The following is a 14672-nucleotide window of genomic DNA, read 5'->3' as shown; positions in this document are numbered from 1 at the left end:
GGGCTGATTATTCTTAAATATCTTATGAATGGGGACCCCTGGGTGGCTCAGTGGTTGAGCGTCTGCTTTGGCTCAGGGCGTGATCCTGGGGTCCTGGGATCAAGTTCTGCATCGGGCTCCCTACATGGAGCCTGCTTCTCCCTCTGCCTATGTCTCTGCCTCTCTCTGTGTCTCTCATGAATAAATAAAATCTTAAAAAAGATATCTTACGAATGTGCTACCCTCCCTACTCCCAAAAGCCACCACAGAATCCATCCAGGACATCCGTGACCAGAACACCCCCTAGTACGATGGGAGGCGAGTTCCTGCCTGTGTAGAGCACAGGGCTCTTGGGTGACTACCATACAACAGAGGCTGGATTAGAAACTGAAATAAATGCAGCTGCCTTAATTTACAAAAAAAACAAAAAAAAAAAAACAACAACAAAAAAAAAAACTAGACAGAAACTAGCTCTTTCAGTAGCTCTAAACAGCAGTCCCCAATGTCCTTCTACAACGCCAGAGGCCAAACAGTGGTCTGAGACCCAGGTCTTGATGCTCTGCAGTATCCCAACCCTGCTCCTGCTGGTCTTCATTTCTATCCTCAGAATTGGCAAAGATCTTCCCCACTGGCAAACTCCAAATTTTCCCTCTCCTTCAGAAGTCCCCAAGCCACTATACCTCCCTATAAATGACACCTGGGACTGCTAACCACTGGCATTGCCCAATCCCAACCCTGCGATGCTCCCTCCCATGGATGCATGAGAACCCATGGAATCCATCTGAAGCTCAGACCTGCTCTGGCATCAAGACAAAAAGCTCATTCCTGGGTGGGCTTCCTCACCTCCAACAACAGTCTGCCTTCTACCCCGCTCTCCAAACATACCCATCTCCTACACCAGCTCCCCCACAACCAAGCCACTGGGGCTCTCTGGCCTAGGAAAAAGAGCACCTACATATTTTTAGCCAGAATACATCTCCTGCAAGTGTCCCCCTGGACCAGGCGCTCAGGTGACCTCTGGTCTACAAACACTTGGGCAAATCTGATACTATAGGTCCTACTAGGCAAGTGCAAGCCAAGAGCCGACCATGAGTCAGTGGGATTGGACCACAACCCAGCTTCACCCACATGGCAACACAACACAGGGCCTTCCTCATCCCTGAGAAGCTTAGGAGGGCTCTTTCTGATTAAAGCTAGATTCTTCCTCCCAGTGTCCTAGATGTGTACTCCCATGGAATGGTGGTACACATCTAGTTAGACTAGCAACATTGCCCAAACTTGATAGTGAAAGGCTGTACGTGGTGTTTATTGTTAGTGATATCTATCCATTTTTGATATAGATAGGAATCGAGGTAGGAGTTACAGAAATTAAAAAAATAATAAAAAAATTTTTTAAAAAAAGGAGTTACAGAAATAAGTCACTGAATCTGGTGAGGACTATGGTTTTCAGAAATACCAGTCTAGTGAGGAGGGGATGGGGAGGAAGGTGTGTTGCTGTTGTCTTGGGGGTGGCTGGGAGAGGCATCCATCCCAGGCAGCAATTAATGCCCCGCAGAGAGCCCAGTGCTCACGGGCTCCTTAGCTGCATCCAGCCCTACCCTCAGACTCCCTGTGTGCAGACTAGCGCTGAGTTACACATCCACAGCCTCCCAGGAAATAAAGAACTGTGACAAATGCCCAGTTCCACTTGAAATGTAGCATCTCTTGAGTAAAACAATTCCATTTCACACCTGTCAGAAGCAAAACCTCACTCCACGCAAGGTGACCTCGTATTTCTTACCAAAAACAAGTGGTTTGGTAATGTTCCCCAAAACCTCCTGATGATGAAATCTTTCTGGAATAAAACAGAAGGAAATAGAAGAAATTACTTGGGTTTCAGAAAAGACATGGGTGCTCATATAGAGCCCCTTCAAGAAGTATAGACATTGTAATGAGTGAGAGGTTTTGAATTACCTATAAAAGTGAACTGATTATAATTCTAATAAGATGATCACAAATTACCAGAAACAAATAATCTAAATGTTTCTTTAGCCATTCCTCACATAATTATTGCCCTTAAGGACATCAAGTTGGGCCAATAAAGCAATGGCTTGTGTATCACTCTGGGAGGAGAGACTATCCGCATTTTAATGAAGCTCCTCAAAGCGCTCATGAATATGTATATCCCCACAACAAAGCCTGACCCCACTAGTGTGCAGAACCGGTATTCTGGGACACTTTCAGAGGGAGGTAGGTGTGCCTGTGGAGGTTGGAGGGGGGCAGTGAAGAGAGATTAAAGCAACAGAAAGAAAAGCAGGGCATGGCTTCTTTCCTCTGCTCAAGTCCACAGCCCACCCTTCCTCTTGGGCAAGGAGGTTTCTTAAAGAGAACAGAAAAGAGGCCATCAGGTTTCACACTCCTCTTGGATAGTGAGAGATTTGCAAAGCTTTGAAAGCAGAAGTCTGAGAGGTTCAATGTTTCTGGGGCTCAAGGAGAGGCCCTGGTTTGGATCAGGAACTCAAGGTGGGGGGCAGAAGATGGCCAGAGAAATAGAAACCTGGAATGGTAAAGAGGAGAGGGATTTCTTGGTCATAAACATCACATCCAAATTCTTTTTGTTTTCCCCAATATAAAACTGTATGTTAACTATATTAGAATTAAAACTCTTTTTTTAAAAAAAAATATTTTTTTAATTTTATTTATTTATTCTTGGGGGAGAGAGAGAGAGAGAGAGAGAGAGAGAGAGAGGAACAGACACAGGCAGAGGGAAAAGCAGGCTCCATGCAGGGAGCCTGATGTGGGACTTGATCCCGGGTCTCCAGGATTGCACCCTGGCTAAGGGCGGTACTAAACCACTGAGCCACCCGGACTGCCTGAATTAAATTTTTAATAATCTTTATTTTTTATTTTTTTATTCATTTATGATAGTCACACGGAGAGGAGAGAGAGAGGCAGAGACACAGGCAGAGGGAGGAGCAGGCTCCACTCACCGGGAGCCCGATGCGGGACTTGATCCCAAGTCTCCAGGATCGCGCCCTGGGCCAAAGGCAGGCGCTAAACCGCTGTGCCACCCAGGGATCCCCCGAATTAAATTTTTAAAAAAAATTCCTCTTCTCCCTCTGATTTGGCTAAAGACAGGGCATTATAAAGGAAAGTCTTTGTTCCTTTCAAAACCACACCAATGGCAGCCTCCTCTGTGGGGCCTCATCTGCTGGCAACAGAAGTTCTAAGAGCATTTCATGAATAAGTATGCTGGTAGGATAGTTCACCTCCAGTCTGGTTCTGGGGTCAGAAGTCACTAAGGATGACATCATTCTTGGCGGGGAGGAGGTAATAGGGTCTTGCTATTGGCACAGGCAGACAATGGACTCTACTTTCTCACAAAGGTCTAAAACCTGGACCCTGTGTTGACTTTTTTTTTTTTAATGAAACCTGACAGCCACTATCATTTCCCCAGACAGACATTTCTAGCAGTGGATTTTAATCAGGGAATTTGGGGGAGGCCCCTGCCACTCCAAACTGCCCCATAGATGCCTCTGGTCCAGATATTTTTTAAAAAATGGATTGGTTATCCCTTAGAAGGCTGAAGATGCTTCCATTCTGACCAAGCCGTGTATATATCTGTAATCTGCTTGCTCTGCTCAGGGGGAACTTAACATCCACAGAGTTGCTCAATTTTTTCCAAAGGTCTGGTCCTTCTATTGCCTTTCAAAACCCTTTACATCATCAACCTCAGTTTCAGCACATGTAAAGCATGGACAGTAAGATCGATCTCAAAGATGGCTGGCAAGGTGAATGCAACAAAGCACCCAAAACACTGCCTGGAAACACATTAGCATCAAACAGATTTCCTTCTTTACCCCCAAACCTCACCATCCCAGGACCTCCAAAAAGAAGTGATGCCAGGGTCAGTGCACATACTAAATGCCATGTCCAGAGGCAAGAGCACTTCACTGGAGGTCATTAGACAGGGCCTCAATTCCTCACTCTGTTACAAGTTGGCTCTTTGAACTCAAGCAGTTCACCAAGAAAGACCTCTCTCCTCTCCCAGAATCCCCTACTCTAGCTCTGGGCCATTTTGACCAAGAGGGCTACAGGGAAGAGCCCAGAAGCCCTAGTCTACCAGCAGAGGCTAGAATTCTCCGCACATGTCTGCCATGTCTCACATCCCCTCTCAGGTCCACAGCAACCCACAATGCCCAGAGCCATGGTGGGCCTATGGAAATGACCATGTGCCCATGGATCCAGCCTCTCCCACTTCCTCCCAGCCCAGAAGCACCCTGGAGAAACTCAGAGCTAGTCTGCAGGCTCAGCTGGGCTTCCCTGCCCTGGAGATGAAGCCTGTCCTATTGCTCTACCTGAAGGCAGGAGCTACAGCTCTCCCTCTGCCTGCCCTTAGTCTGCAAGTCTCAAAAGGACAAGAGTCTCATTCATCTGTCGCCTGAGCAGCCCCCGCCTGTGCCACAGAGATTCCCAACAGAGGCACAGAATTGTCAGGCTGCCTTGGAAAAATGGCAGAGCTCTGCACCTTACATAACGCTTTTCCATAGGAGGAAACAGGCCCACATCTTAACTCAATTTAGAATCAGGTTTTTAAGTGTCTATTTATAGGCATCACACAAGTATCCCTTGTGGATGGCAGAGGAATTGGGGCTCTGAGCTCTGGTCCCCAACTCTTCATTAGCATTCTTTTCATGTTTGTCTTCTCTAAATTCCCCAGCAACATTTTAATTCAACAGCAAGGTCACCTATAACTTGGACCGAGCATTACTTCCCATCTCCTCCAAAGAAAAATATGAATTTTCTTGTCCCCACTCTCTTGGGGCCCCTGGCTTGCATTGGCTAAAGTGGGGTTGTGTTATCTTCAATGAACTGTGTCTCTAGACAGACAGTTCACCTTAAAAAAAAACCAACAAAGTCATGAGTGCAGAGACCCAGGAAGGCCCTGGGGGGGAGGGGGTGTCAGCTGGTCCCTGCTGGCTCTGAGTCCCCCGACCTGGCTAGACACAATCAGGGAGGGCCTTTTCCCATTCCAGCAGCTGGAATGAACACAGAGTCACCTACACCTGCCATGGCTTTTCTTCTCAGCCATGTATGGTCTGGCTGTTCCTACTTCTGCCAAACACATGTCCCAGCCTCTTTCTACCCTCTCTGGAAGCACCAAGGGCCAGGTCACTTCCCCTTGGTCTTCCTGGCCATTTGTGTTTAGACAGAAATCTGAGAGCCTGCTCTCCTCCTGGCAACATACAATCATTTTTGGAATAATCTCCCAATCCTTACCAAGCCCCAGGCTGGAAATGAAGCACACAGGCCTTCCCATAAGATTTAAAACACTTCACTTGTCCAATTGTTGGCCTATCCACAAGTTATTTGGGAGAGGGGAGGGTAGCTTATCTTGTATTCCTGCTTCCCAGGGGAGGCGTGACATACAAAGCAATAGGAGCCTGGAAGATTCCACAAAGGCTCCTTCTGTCTGCATGCTGACGACTGGATTCTCTGAGGTCTGGAGACCCTCGCTCTTGGAACTAGTCCAGAAGGAAAGGCAGGCCCTCGCCTGGGGTACTGAATCCACAGCAGAATTCAAACACAGAGAATACTTCCAATAAACAGCCCTCCAGCTGCCTGACTTCAAGTACCACGAGATTATTACAACCAACAGTATCTTATGACTACTGTTGCTGAGACAGTTGGTATTTGGTGTCAGGATTAATTAACTCTCTCACAGGATGCCCACTGCAACTGCCATTGTAGGTTCTCTATTATTCGATATGCACATTTCTGGCAATCAATTGGAGCTCTGATCAAACACAGCCTTTGAAATGCCGCGTTTCTAGACACTTGGGAGGTAAACATAAATCCTAACCGTGGCTTCAAGCAGACGGTTCATAAATGTGCTGATTTCCTTTGATATTAGGTCCGGGGAGGCGATGGGAGGCCCCAAATCCACAAGCCACCCTCAGGGCCCAGCTGCAGCCCACATGGTTGGGGAGGCGGTTCCCGAGATGGGAAGCCTCAAACCTCAATGGGCCCAGCTAGAGCCGCTCAAGCAAGCTTCCACCCAAAGCAAGAGATACAAGCCAGCCCTGAAACAGACAGTGCTGTGCTGGGGCCAGTGAGTGTCACAACCAAACTTTATAGGCATCTTCTTGGCAAAGTTAAGGCACCACTCACAGTTTGATGAAATCCCTACTCGGACGCTGTCCTGGGAGAATGCCCAGCACAGAGGCAGGAAGTCTGCCTGGAGACCAGGAGGCTGATCTTACAGCCTTACAAAGTGGCTGGGGATGTGCACCATGGAAGCACATTTCCTGCAACCAAATGGGCAACCCTGTGCTTTATAGAGGCAGGGCTCTGGGCACAAGGGTTTGGGGCCAACTGGTACGTTATCGTTGGATTGTAGAGCAAGTACAAGAATGTGATAAGCAATAATAACCCAGATTCAGTGAAATCCTTGCTGATGGAAGACTCTGGTCACACTGAGCAGAGGCCCTGGGACAGGGCTGGGAAGGGTCTGCACAGAGCACTGTGGCCAGAATGATGGGGGAAAGGTCAGGGTGCGTCGAAGGCAGGGACATCAGCTGCACACTATGGCCAGCATGGATGTGGTTCTTTCTAGTATCAGCCTGCTGGCTGTAGCCAGCACCAAAAGCCAGGTGTCCATGGGACTCTCAGCACCCCTGCATGGTGGAGAGCTTAGAATAGGAGTTCACACGCACATGGCCTTAGTGGGCCAGCTCAGGTGATCACAGGGCTCATCTGCACTGGACTGTCTCCAGAGGGGAATAGGCAACTGGCAGAAGTCAGCATCTGGCAGAGAAACTGTTGCATGAGGAGGCCTCCTGGGATCTAGCATTACAGCTCTGCCAAGCTGCCCCCGGGGGATGCACATAGCCCACAGGTATGGCTGGAAGGACAGAATATTGTGAGGATGTGGATGCTCCTCCGGTTTACTGTGGGTCTAAGGCAGGGGGGTCTGCTGCTTCCTGATGGGAAGGACTCACCAGAACAGTGCTCAGTTGGGCACAGCAAGATCACTCCAAGGGAAAGTTAAAATGTCCCTAAGGAACCATTTCAAGTACTGGCCACAGATGATTCTAGTGGGGAAACAGGGGCTGGGCTCAGAGAGGAGCTCTAGGTCTTCAGAACCAGATGAACAGAAATGATGCAGCCCAGGTTATGGTGGGCTGGGGGCTGGGGGAGTAGTGATGGTAGAGTTGGGGAATGTTCCAGCTTGAGTGGACACCAATGGGCTGTTTTACAGAAGTAAAAATCTTAAAGTTCTAAATAACTCAGTCCCCTAGCTAGCTGCAAGGTAAAGTCTTCAGATGCTAATAACTTTACTTATAAAAACTAGAATGCATTATTTGTCTCCTCTGGGCAGGAAGCTGCATCTGTAGAATAAGGAGCTCAAACCATAAGACTCTCATTTGAGCAAATGTTTGGGAGCAAAATGGATTTAAAAATCATCTTCAAAGGTCACAAAGTTTCAAAAACAATTGTTTTGTTGGAGAAGGGGGACTTCTAAAAAACACTATTAAAAATACTACATTTATTAGGAGTAACACACAAGTCACTACCAATGAAATGGTCAAAACTCTCCATTCTTAGAAGCAAGCTTATCTTTTTAAGTCTCAAGGTGACTGGTCACGGGGGATGTATCACATTCTGCCACCAGATTCCTTGGTTGCGAAAGATCTTTCTTTCCTCCCTGCACCAGATTCCAACGCAGAGACTCTTTATCCGTGATTAGTTTCCCAAACAGGGACTGTTCTTTCAAGGTGATTGTTTCCTCTCCATGGAGCCTGTGAGGCCACCCAGGTGGCAGAATGGGGGGAAAGACACAGGTCATTTTGATCCAGTTCAAAATCTAAAAATTGGCTCTAAACCCAAACTGGCTCTAATGTCCAAATCCAATGTTTTCTGTGTCTGCTTTTATGTAAACTCATCTGAGACTCTACCAAATAAATCTGAGAGCTCCTTACAGCATGTTGAGCTGACTTATTAATGTTGAGATTGAAACTAAAGGTGTCCTCAATAAATCTGTCCTTGAGCGGCCAGTGATGCTCTGTGGACATAAACACTGCTCCCAGGGCTCTTCTTAGCAGAGGTGTTTACACTGTAATACCTGACATATTTCTCTGATGATTCTCAGTATGAAATCAGGCTTGTGTTTGGAGTTCTCACCTGGCTCTGGGGACAGAGAGGACAGTGCAACCCTGAGGTATGAAGATCAGAACACGGTGCCAAGACTGTCTACTTTGCAGCCAGAAGTGGTGTCTTAAGAGGCGAGGGTGAAGGGCAAAAGGAGGGCTGGCAGGGCGGGCTCAGGCAGGTCTGAGTGGACCCTAGGGATGGAGGGGAATGTTCAGAGGTGCCTTCCAAGCCTGCATCTGCCAGGCTTACCTCATTATTATTCTCTCCCATGCAAATGAGGCTTGTATTTTTGCCTCGAGGAATCTGATGCCTTCCAATCCCATCCCCTTCCCCCTACCACCATGGGTCCCCTGGAGGTAGGCTGGGATTTTGTGTTCTCTTCAGGTAGCTCAGCGATGCTGAAGCGAGGGTCATCCAGCAGGCTGAGAGCCAGGGCGAGGCAGTGCCTGCCAACCTTATCAAATGAGGACACGGTGCTCAAGAAAGCTCTGGGCGAAGTGATGATGCATGGACACGGTCTGATATGACCATGCACGGCACATCGGCTTCTCTGGCCCATGTCACACTTACTGCGACAGGCACCAATGTGCACCTCTGAATCCTTAGAGCACTACCATGAGGTAGCAAGGTTGTTGTCACCCCTGTTTTACAGATGAGTAAACTGAGGCACACAAAAGTTAGTAAGGGCATGCCTAAAGCCACACAAGAAGTTCTGGAGCTGAGGGGCACCTAGGTGGCTCAGTCCATTAAGCATCTACCTTCGGCTCAGGGCACTATCCCCAGATCCTGGGTTCAAGACCTGGGTTGGCTCCCTGCTCAGCAGGGAGTCTGTTTCTCCCTCTCCCTTTGCCCCTGCTCGCTCCCACTCATGTTCTCCCTCTCTCTCTTTTCTCTCTCTAAAAAATAAATAAAATCTTTAAAAAAAATTCTAGAGCTGGGACTTAATCCTGGCAGTGTGGCCCAAAAATCCATGCTCTGAGCTCCTGTTTTGTTGGTAGGAAGAAATGAGAAAAAGATGTTTATAATATATAAAATCAAATGAAGGATTAAATGATCAATAAGAAAATTCAAAGAAGCCAAAGGTATGAACCAGTAATTCACAGAATAATCAATACATGAAATAAATATACATAAATACATGACAATAAATATATGAAAAGATATTCAACCTCACTGGCAGGCAGAGAAATGCAAATAAAGACTTCTCTGTAGAGACCACTTTTGCCCATCAGACTAACAAAACTTAAAAACATCTGATGATACCAAGTGGTATCTGGGAAAAAGGGAAGGGGAAACCTACATGCTGTTGGTGGAAACATTCATTAGTAGACCCACGTGGGAAAATGACTTCTGGAAAATGTGAAGATTCATACATTTATCCCGCAGCAATTCCAATTGCTAAGTATTCTAAACAAAATCTAGCTCATGGTCACATAGAGACATACATGAGTATTCAAAACAGCCTTGTTTGTAGCAGTAAGGAACTGGAAACCATCTAAAAACATCCACCAATGAAGAACACAGTGTATTACATTCCTACAAATGAAATGCCACATAGCGGAAAGGTATAAAGGACAGCTGCACGTTTTCACATGGATGAAACTTGCCGTTACAATGTGAGTTAAAGAAACGGCAAGCTACAGGAATAAAAACCATATCATTAGATATCATTTGCACAAGGCTTAAAGACATACAGAAATCCTAGGCCTAGGTATAATGACTAATGTAGTAAATTAAAACATACTCCAAACTCTAATAGTAGTTACCTCTGTGTGAGAAACAAGGAGACACAGTCAGGGAGGGGCTCCAGTTATACTGGTTAATTATGATAGTTTAAAACATGTCCACTAATTCTTGGGTTTTTTTCTTTTTTTTTAAGATTTGTTTGTTTGTTTGTTTGACAGAGAGTGACAGCCACAGAGCACAAGCAGTGGAGAATGGCAGAGGGGGGAGCAGGCTTCCCACTAGGGGGCACAACTTGGGGCTTAAACACAGGACCCCAGGATCATGACCTGAGCCGAAGGCAGATGCTTAACCAACTGAGCCACCCAAGAGCCCCGTGTCTACTAATACTTTTCCACTCCCTTCAAAAGGTGGAGCCTAATTCCCCTCTCCTTCAATGTGGGCTGGGTTTAGTAACTTGGGTCTGTCTAGTGAACAGAATAAGGGAGAGGTGACAACATGTGGCTAAGGAGACTAGGTCAGAAAAGTCACTGCAGTGTTCTCGAGACTCTTGGATCACTTCATTCTGCAGTAAACTGCCTGCCATGTTGTAAGGATGCTCAAGCAGTGCTGTGGAGAAGCCCCATGCAGAAGAACTCAGGCTCTCACCAAGAGCCACAGCAAGTAATCTCAGAAGTGAGTCCTCTAGCCCCAGTCAAGCCTTCAGATTACTATGGCCCTTGCCCACATCTTGACCATGAGACAGAGCCATCAGCCGGGCTGCTCCCAGATTCTGAGCCATAGACTCTGCGTGTGGGGTAATGTTTACTGTTTTATGCCACTGAGTTTGGGTATAATTAGTTACATGGAAGTAGATAACTGCTACAGTAATATTCTCTACTTTAAGTGGGTTGTGGGTACACAGGTATTTACCACATAATTCTTTTTATGTGTGTCAAATATTTTATAATAAATATGTCAGGCACCTGGGTGGTTCAGTCGCTTAAGCATCTGTCTTCACCTGAGGTCATGATCCCGGGGTCCTGGGATCTCACCCTGTGTCAAGCTCCCTGCTCAGTGTGGAGCCTGCTTCTCCTTCTCCCTCTGCCCTTCCCCCCACCCCCACTTGTGATCTCTCTCTCTCTCTCAAATAAATTAATAAAAATCTTTAAAATAAATATGTCAAATATTTTTGTATGTCAAATATCTTATAATAAAAATTTAATCCAGGGCAGCCAGGGTGGGTCAGCAGTTTAGTGCCACCTTCAGCCCAGAGTGTGATCCTGGAGACCAGGGATTGAGTCCCACGTCAGGTTCCATGCATGGACCCTGCTTCTCCCTCTGCCTCTCTCTGTGTGTCTCTCATGAATAAATCAAATATTTTTAAAAATAGATAAATAAAAATAAAAATTTAATCCAAAAGACTTGAGTTCGGGCAACATGAATTAACAGAAAGAGTGGATAGTAAAAGACAGGGAAGCATGAGAGACAGGCGCTTCATCATTCCAGGTGATCAGGGAATGGTTTCTCCCAGAAAAGCCCCCATCTAAGCTGGAAAGTCATGGGAAGTTGCAGGCAGGGGAGGAGGAGGCAGAATGATTTGCTTCATTAACATATTAAAATAGGGAGTCTTTCTAGGCTAAGAGAGTGAGTGTGTGTCTGAGCCTGGGAGGTAGGCCAGCAAGGACAGGGGGATGTCTGGCAGTGGCTGGGGTGGCCCACCCTCAGCTGCTCCTCCAAGGTCTTGAGGCCATCAGAGAAGGGCAGCGTTGCCCAGAAGCCAGGATCTGGGCACCATCACATGTCTCTCTCTGCATATGTCTCCTTCTCTCCTTTTGATTCCAGAAAAAACAAACATACATTTCTTAGAAGCAGTTGAGCAGGAGAGAGTCAACCAATCCAGTAAAAGCAGTCAGAACCAGTTCAATCTGGCAGACCCAGTGTATATTAATCTCAAAGAACCACCATAACTTCCAGACCACTTATCTGAAATCCTCCCTAAGCGCCTAAATCCACTATCTCATAATTGGTGCTGTGTTGTGCAATCTACTCATTCAAAGAACTGTGTCCAAAACCTATTTTAATTGAAACAACCACTTTTCTCCCTAGGAAGTGGCAGCTGAAGCAACAGTAATGCTTAATATACTCCATGTTTGCTTTCCTTTTAAAAAGCAAACGAACAACACTGTGGAGGTAACAGAAGAGTCCAAGCCATGCTCTCAGGGCTGTCTTTTTGAGGCTGACTTGTTGGGAAAGGGCCACTGAGAGTTCAGACCTGTCTGTGCTTGCTCTCCTTCCTCACCATCTGTAGCTGGCCCCGGGGGACAAAGGGAAGGAGAAGACGTGGGGAGAGCCAGGAGGAGTGAGGGGAAACAGGGCAGTGTTGGAGTCCCAGGGGAGAGCATCAGAGGTGGCCCCAGAGAGGCAAGTCGCCCCCATGCCTGGGACACTCAGCTGTCCCCTTGCAGAGCAGGCACAGATTGGACAGGCCAGGCTCGGCCTCCCAGCCAGTGGAGGCCCAGCTCAGACATAAACCCCCACATTGTGATGCCTCTGAGCTTCCCTGCCATCGCCATCCTCAGGCCTGAGGCCCTAGCAGCCCCACTACCAAGGCGTCAGAGCAGCCCGGCAGCCCAAGCTGTGTTGCACCCCTAAGAGGTGGCAAGAGGCAGGACGATGGCCAGGCTTCTGAGTGCCAGGCCCAACATCAGTGCCCACCTCTGCTTCTGAGCTGTGACTGCAGCATGTTCCTCCCACCCCTTGGAGCCTCGGGATTCCACGTCAGAAACAGAGAAGGCCTCACAGGATCCTGAAGCTCCCTCGGTCCCTCCTTGGCCTTCAGAACAATAGTCAGCCCTCCTTGGGAGTAAAGCAAGACAGGCCAATCAGGGGGCCTGGCGGTTAGTGCTGGCATAGGACTCAGGAGCTCTGTGATCAGAAGTCTCAGTAGCCTCCACTGTGAAATGGGGATAATCCGAGTCTCCTAAAAACTGACTTCACAGGATTGTCATGCAGCTCACATGAGGTACCAGCAGGTACTTGGTGAGAAATACATGCTGCCTCTTATTACAAAGCCACCCAATTCCTGTGGCCCTGGAGCCAGACCACTCTCTCTCCCATCCATTCCCCATGCCCCAGCACCCCAAGAAGGAAGGCATCAGGTACTTGTTTACTGCCCACAGTAAGTCTCTCAGAAGGAGGACCCCATACCCAAGTCAGCATTCACAGCACCCAGCACAGCATCTGGCACCTAGGAAAGGTCCCACGACCTGATTCCAGAACACCCCCCAATGCTGCCTCTGCAGCCCTCAGTAGACATTCTCTTCAAGCTACCAGCACACCTCACACCAGAGCTTGAGAGCCCGGGTGCCCTCTTGGGATGCGGCATTTTCAGAAGGAAGCTCATTAACCCAGAAGGAGGCAGATTCTGGGATAGGTCAGGGGGCTCCCAGCACCACTTATACTTCTCAGCAGGAACCTGGCCCAGGGGTGGTGGCTGCAGAGTCGCCTGGGTGCTTTGGATCACAAAGTCCCACTAAACTACTCTGAAACCTCCTCCTACACATTCTCTGGGTCCCCACCTTCCCCACTAATGGGTTTCTGAGAAGACAGAACTCTGTGTTGCAGGAACTAGAGGGGGTCCTCCATCTAGTAGGTAAAGGAGCTCAGCCGCCCCAGAGCTGTCCCCAGGCCAGGACCCTCCAACCCATCTGGGTCATTCCTTCACATGCTGCTGCTAGGAAGGGAGTCCATGAGGCAACACTCCTCCTGGAGGTCACCTCTTCATGGTACCACATACCCAGGGGGCTTCTGCATCTATGACACACCAGCCTCTATGACAGAAGTCAAAGTTGAGGTTGAGTTTTTAAAGTATGCTAGAAGAGACTCTCGAAAATAATATATCAGTAAAAGCTGAAAGAAATAAAATTGCCATGCATGGTCATCAAACTGAATTATTCAGACAGGATCCTTAGCATTGTCATCCATGTCAACACTGAAACCAATTACTCACCACACATACACCACCAATACACAGCCTCTCATCTAGAAAAGAAAGGCAAGGCAATGAATTTCACTTTCAAAACAGGGCTCTCCTCAAGCAAGGATCACCCCGTGTATTCCACTGCGCACAAGAGCTGAGGGAAGCACACAGGGAGATGGTGTCTGGGCTGGAAATGTCTGCAGAAATGTTTACACCCACCAAATCTCAGACTTACGGCAGGCAATCCAAGCCCACTGGAAGAGGGAACAGTGTGGCCATACCAGGGTCCGTACCAGGGAATCCCACAGTCAGCTTGCATGGTGGGGACATGAGTAGGCAATATGCAGTGACTTCTATTTTCACCAACTTCCCAACTTCAAAAACGCATGGCCTTTAGGTGCCAGGACCTTAACCCACATGCAAAGCCACCTTTGGTTTAATGATGCATTTCATTACCATTTCATTTTTACCTAAAGATTACTGCAACCTGGACACATCACTGAGGCCGGTCAACTACCGAGGTCTCTCATTCTAATTCTATGAGGCAGGTTGGAGGCTGGCTGTACAGGCAGGCATGCAATGTTCCCAGGTGGCCTGGTAGAGAAGCATACTCTCAATATATCATCAATGTGTCCTTCAGATGGTACTGGTTGTCAATTGCCTCTTGCTAGTCTCACTTTATCACAGTAATCTGCTGTTTTGTTTAGGTCCAACCTTATCAATTTATTTTCCCAAGACTATTCTTTAAATAAGACAGGAGTTCTGGGAGAATCGACTATAAATCCTCTACTGCCAAAGCAGAAATATACACAATCAGAAATATTCTTACTAAACCTGTCTTGAGATGAAGCTGATATAATAGAAGAGAGGGCTGAGAGAAAGAAAAACTGGACAAGGTCGAGCGGCTAGATCAAGC

At 47.5% G+C, this 14672-nt stretch overlaps 1 protein-coding gene across 3 annotated transcripts in view; it reads right to left on the bottom strand.

The window, feature by feature from the left end:
* Positions 1 to 14672, bottom strand: part of APBA2 (amyloid beta precursor protein binding family A member 2) — a 247341-nt gene that overhangs the window by 114918 nt on the left and 117751 nt on the right. Inside the window, exon 3 of one of the 3 annotated variants that reach the window (XM_041753620.1) lies at positions 1760 to 1813. The exons of the other annotated variants lie outside the window; for them this stretch is intronic. The gene's annotated coding sequence lies outside the window, so the exon portion shown is untranslated. The remainder of the gene's footprint in view (positions 1 to 1759; positions 1814 to 14672) is intronic. 3 annotated transcript variants of the gene reach the window in all.

The sequence above is a fragment of the Vulpes lagopus genome, chromosome 4, assembly GCF_018345385.1.
Source record: "Vulpes lagopus strain Blue_001 chromosome 4, ASM1834538v1, whole genome shotgun sequence".
Taxonomy (NCBI): domain Eukaryota; kingdom Metazoa; phylum Chordata; class Mammalia; order Carnivora; family Canidae; genus Vulpes; species Vulpes lagopus.
The sequence above is the reverse complement of the archived record's forward strand: the minus strand, read 5'-3'. Positions and strand labels throughout refer to the sequence as shown.